The sequence below is a fragment of the Anomaloglossus baeobatrachus genome, chromosome 11, assembly GCF_048569485.1.
Source record: "Anomaloglossus baeobatrachus isolate aAnoBae1 chromosome 11, aAnoBae1.hap1, whole genome shotgun sequence".
Lineage (NCBI taxonomy): Eukaryota > Metazoa > Chordata > Amphibia > Anura > Aromobatidae > Anomaloglossus > Anomaloglossus baeobatrachus.
Window position 1 is genome coordinate 105,970,008 of NC_134363.1, and position 6,000 is coordinate 105,976,007.

At 42.5% G+C, this 6,000-nt stretch overlaps 1 protein-coding gene across 1 annotated transcript in view; it reads right to left on the minus strand.

The window, feature by feature from the left end:
• Nucleotides 1-3,698, minus strand: part of DRC12 (dynein regulatory complex subunit 12 homolog) — a 42,281-nt gene extending 38,583 nt beyond the window's left edge. The window contains exon 1 of the mRNA XM_075328052.1: nt 3,620-3,698. The gene's annotated coding sequence lies outside the window, so the exon portion shown is untranslated. The remainder of the gene's footprint in view (nt 1-3,619) is intronic.
• Between the last annotated feature and the right edge of the window lie 2,302 nt (nt 3,699-6,000).

Here is a 6,000-nt window from a genome sequence, read left to right on the forward strand (position 1 = left end):
GAAGGGGACAAAAACCAGGATGGGTACATATATACCAGAATGTGCCAAGGAGGGGAATATATATACATCAGGAGGAGCCTAGGATAGGGTATATATGTTGGGAAAGGGACAAATAAGCCAGGATGGGAACATATATACCAGGAGGAGGACATATTTACCAAGAAGGGCACAGAAACCATGATGGGGACATATATACTAGAATGTGCCCAGGAGTGGGATATACATACCAGGAAGTGCCCAGGATTGGACATATATACCAGGATAGGAACAAATAAACTGGGATGGGGACATGCATACAAAGAGGGTCCCTGGATGGGGACATATGTACCTGGAAGAGGAAATTTATGCTAGGAAGGGAACAATAAACTAGGATGGGGACATACATACCAGGACGCTAACTCTCTGCCTGTTTAAATCTTAGTCTGCTGGCAGTCTGAGCCGGTTGTCATTTGTTCTTCAGTTTACCAGCTATCTCATCCTGCTCCAGACCCCATCTACCCCAGATAAGTGCTTGGTTCTTACTTATGTTGTTTTGTTCTTTTGTTCTTATCTGGGTTTGTCATTTTCTGTGGTTATTGTCAGTTTATTTGCATGCAGGAATCTTCCCTCTCTGTTGCTTAGCTGGGAAGCTCCCTGCAGCTATGTTTGGAGTTTTGCTCCTATAAGTCCATGTGTTTGTTGCTTCTTGAATTTGTAATTGCTCCTGTTTTCTGTTCATTGGTTTGACAAGAGCACCTGATATAGGACGGAGTTCAGATCGTGCGATCTGAGGACTTTTTGTACTATTAGGTATTCGGATTTTTGTAGGGTTTTTCTCTGGCCACCATCAGCAAATTTCCTATCCTTTCCTATTTAGTCAATTGGGCCTCACCTTTGCTAATCCTATCATCCATCTATGTAATGTGTTTTCCTATATCACCATAGTCTTTGAATGTGGGGGGGCTTGCTATACCTTTGCGGTCTATTTCTGAGGCAGAGAGTTATTCATCTTTCCTTCCTTTAGGATAGTTAGTTCTCTGGCTGGGTTAGCGGTGCATAGGATGTTAGTTCACCCCTCAGCTACTTCTAGTGTTGATGGTTAGTAAGGGGATGGCGGCCGGATTAGTTGCCAATGCTCTTGTCACCTTTTTTGCCAATGATCTATTGTGATCTTCCATGGTTCCGGATCATAACAGGATAGTATACAGAGGGGTAGTGTTTGTGTGGGGTGATATACAGAGGAGAATTGTGTGTGTGTGTGTGTGTGTGTGTGTGAGGATATATATAAAGAGGGATAGCTTGTGTGGGGGATAGTGTACAAAGGGGCAGTGTACATGAGGGATATTACACAGAGGGTCATTGTGTGTGTATATATATTATACAGAGTTGCAGTGTGTGGGGGATATATAGAGGGGCAGTGTGTGAGGGGGGATGCTACACAGAGGAGCAGTGTGTGGGATATTATACTAATGGGCAGTGTGTGTTGGTATTTACAGAGGAGCAGTGTACGTGTGGGGACATTATACAGAGGAGCAGTGTGTGGAGGGGGATATATTGAGGAGCAGTGTTTGTGGGGAGATATTATACAGGGGAGCAGTGTGTAGGAGGATATTATACAGAGGAGCAGTGTGTGGGAGAATATTATACAGAGGAGCAGTGTGTGTGGGAGGATATTATACAGAGGAGTAGTGTGTGTGGGAGGATATTATACAGAGGAACAGTGTGTGGGGGACATTATGTTGATAAATAGTGTGTGTGGGGGATACTATACAGAGGAGCAGTGTGTATGTGGGGATATTATACAGAAGACCAGTGTTTGGGGGGAATTATGCAGAGGGGCATTGGGTGTGTGGGGGATATTATACAGAGAAGCAGTGTGGGGGGATATTATACTGAGGAGCAGTGTGTGTGGGGGGGGATAGTATACTGAGGTGCAGTGTGTGGGGGATAGTGTACTGAGGTGCAGTGTGTGTGGGGGGGATATTATACAGAGGAGCAGTGTGGGGGGATATTATACAGAGGCGCAGTGTGTGGGGGATATTATACAGAGGAGCAGTGTGTGTGTGAATATCATACACAGGGGCATTGTGTGAGTATATTCTACTGAGGGGCAGTGTTTGTGGGGGATATTATACATGGGGCAGTGTTTGTGGGAGAGATATTATACAGAGGAGCAGTGTGTGGGGGGATATTATACATGGTGCAGTAATACCAAGGAAGATGAATGCGACCGCACCAACTGTGATTTTTCATCCGGTGAATCTTTATTCCATTTTAACGGTGTGCGATGCAGGCGGGTAAAGGAGACCTGGATGCAGCGCTTCGCTGCGAGGGGCTGCATCCAGGTCTCCTCTACCCGCCTGCATCGCAAACCGTTAAAATGGAATAAAGATTCACTGGATGAAAAATCACAGTTGGTGCGGTCGCATTCATCTTCCTTGGTATTATTGGGACTGACTGTTCCTGTGTTGACCTGCACACTGAACCGGCTTCCTGACCTGACAGCTGGATCGTGTTATCCCAGTGAGGAATGAGCCTATGGTGCGGTATGAGTGCATGTGTAGTGCAGGACTTTGCTCTTTTCTGATATACATGGTGCAGTGTGGGTGTGCATGTGAGGAATATCATACAGAGGGGCAGTGTGTGGGGATATTATACACAGGGGTATCGTGTGGGAGTACATTGAGGGGCAGTGTGTGGGGGATATTATAAATAGGGGCAGTGTTGGAGAGATATTATGGAAAGGGGTGGTGTAGAGAGTATATTATGGAGAGGGGAGGTGTAGGGAGTGTATTATTAATTGTCTAATTGAAATGCTTTATTTTCTGGAACAACTTCAAAGGTGCTAACACTTTTGGCCATGACGGGGTGTGTGTGTGTGTGTGTGTGTGTGTGTGTGTGTGTGTGTGTGTGTGTGTGTGTGTGTGTGTGTGTGTGTGTGTGTATATACACACACACACACATACGTTTTTCCAAGAATGGTGGTGAGTGTGGAGGGCTTGAGGGGTGGAGTCGGAGCTGGGGTGGGGTGTAATAACCATGGATATGGCATAAATGGTTGAAATTGGAAGACCTCTAAAAGAACGAGATCAGACATGGTGGATTTGAGGTGCAGATTCTCCCGCACAAATTTGAAGTTTATTGTGCAATACATTTGAAGAGATCAATTTTCTTATGATATAAAAAAAATGGCCACCTGTCCTCGTTTGTTTCCTGGGAAACTGGGTAAAAAATCAGTAAGGGGCGGCAGCGGCACCAAAGGGCAGTTTTGCACAGGGCACCATTCAGGCTAAGGCCGGCCCTGGTATTAGCACTCATATAAACTGCTGTTATTTCTCTCATACTGTATTGCAATATTACTATTATTATTATTTAATGTACCCTGCCTGCAGGAAATCAAGACTCACAACGATCTACATTTATAATACCGCTGTGTAAGACAATAAATAATAATATTATTATTATTATATTGCAATATAATACAGACCCCAATCTGGGGAGGGAACTATCTGGCATTGGCCTGTGCACTTTTATATGCCTGGGCTGAATTTTAGACCCAGTCGGTCCCTGCATCATTGTAATCACAGACAGATCAGGATATACACTGTATACTACAGAGCAGCCATGAGCTGCACATTACCTGATTCCACTGAGGGCCGGGGCTGGTCACCATGTCCTGCGAGCACAAGGCTGCCAGTGCAGGCTGAGGGCGCGGTGTGTATAGTGACAACCATGGAGACGCAGGACTATAGAGGAGGGGACGCCCTGAGCAGCCCCAGGACAGTGAGGAGAGGCAGCTCTGAGGGGACAGAGTGCTGGAGTCATGTCTGTAGAGGACATTCAGCCTGTCAGGTCTCTATGTGCTTTGTGTCAGGTGAGGTGAATGGCTGACACTGTGTATAGGGGGTTACATTACGGGAGAGGCTCCAGCTTTCCTCACACCTGCATCATTTGTAAATCAAGGACTGATATCTACAGAGGCAGTGATCAGTGCAGCAATCCGCTCTATCCCCGTTTCACACTACGTTTTTGGTGTTCCATTTTCTACTGTAAAATAAATGCAGTATATCTACTGGTATTACTGTGCCTTGCGTTCCTGCACATAGCCATGTCAATCCGTTTCTTAGGGCAAGCACGCACGTTGCTTTTTACCTGCTTTTTTGCTGCTTTTTCAACTGCAGTGTTTAATGCCAAAATGGATGTGTTCTTCTATTCAAGCAAAGTCTATGGGAATTTGGGTTTCTTGTCCGCACTTTGCAGTTCAAAAAGGTGCCTTTTTGTGGCAGAAATTTGGGCAAAAACTCAGCTTTGCAGTGCAAAACCCAAATGGCAAAAACAACGGACATGTTTTTGTTTTTGCCATTTGGGTTTTGTACTGCAAAGCTGAGTTTTTGCCCAAATTTCTGCCACAAAAAGGCACCTTTTTGAACTGCATCGTGCGGACAAGAAACCCAAATTCCCATAGACTTTGCTTGAAAAGCAGAACACATCCATTTTGGCATTAAACCCTGCAGTTGAAAAAGCAGCAAAAAAGCAGGTAAAAAGCAACGTGCATGCTTGCCCTTAGGCTATGTGCCCACAGTGCGTTTTTTCATGCTTTTCTGCAGCGTTTTCAACTGCACCTTTTTAGTGCCCAAATGGCTGCGTTTTGATTTCCCAGCAAAGTCTATGGGAAATAGGGTTTTCCTGTGCCCACCATGCATTTGAAAACGCTGCGTCAAATTTGCATATTTTTTTACAAAAACCATGCGTTTTAAAAAGCAGCATGTCAATTGTTTTTGCCATTTGAGGTGCGTTTAGATAACATAGAAGTCAATGAGAAACAGGGAGTAACCAAGAAACATCAAAATTCCAGCGTTTTACCTGCTTTTTAGGTGCAGAAAACATGCGTTTTGGACTACTAAAACGCATGCTTTTTGCACATCAAAATAATGATTTCATATGTCCCTTTACACACACAGTCCGACAATTTATTTAAAGAAAATTATCATTTTATTGCTATATTTCCGTTTTTTATTAAATAACCGCTATAATTCTATTAAATCTTGCTATTTTTTTTTCATACAAATATTTATGTGCCCCTTTTTTTTCTCTTTTTTCATTTGGTTTGACTGTTGTAACTTTATTTATCAGTGTCTTGATGTTCAAAACGCATGTGTCAAAAAGCATTTGAAAAAGCATTCAAAAAGTGCTAAAAACGCATCAAATACGCGGCAAATACGCATGCGTTTTCAGCGCTAAAGTTCTGCAAAAGGCAACTTTGGCTAATTCAATTAAGGACAAAACGTGCATTTAGAACTGCAAGTAGGGAAAAGCAACGTGGACACATAGCCTTACAGGGTTCAATAAAATGCAGGATACTGTTCTGTCTCATGCTTTAACAAAGCGGATTGGGAAAGGGATCAGATTTTATAATTTTGTAGTCTCTGGCAGATAACTGGAAATGGAATTTCATAAATGTACCTTTGCATCTGTTTTTTTTTTTTTCAGACATTTTTTTTCTTCAGAAAACAAGTCCCTCAATCTCTTGACAATCCTTAAAAAAAAAAAGCTCCAGTATTTTAAAAAAAAACCAAAAAAAAAAAAAACCCAAAAAACAACGATATTCTGCCTTTAAAATAAGAATCCATTTGTATCAGTTTGGAAAAGTGTGAATCGGATCAAAATCCCTTATTCCATATTTCGGCATGACTATCACTCCAAAATGTGTGTCAGGTCTGATGACAATCAGTATCCCACACTTGCACAAGATTTTTGCTACCCTGCTTACATGTTACAGACCTTTTTAGCTTTAATTTTTCCTGTAAAAAATCATAGTATTACATAAATAGTTAGAAAAAGATTATATATATATATATATATATATATATATATATATATATACACACAGTAAAAATACACAAAGATAGTGTATGTATGGTGATAGACAATATCACAATATCTGTATCCAGGGTCGGACTGGGGTGTCTGGGGGCCAAAGGGGGAATTTACTCTAGGGGCCCACCCTACAGCTGTATGGAG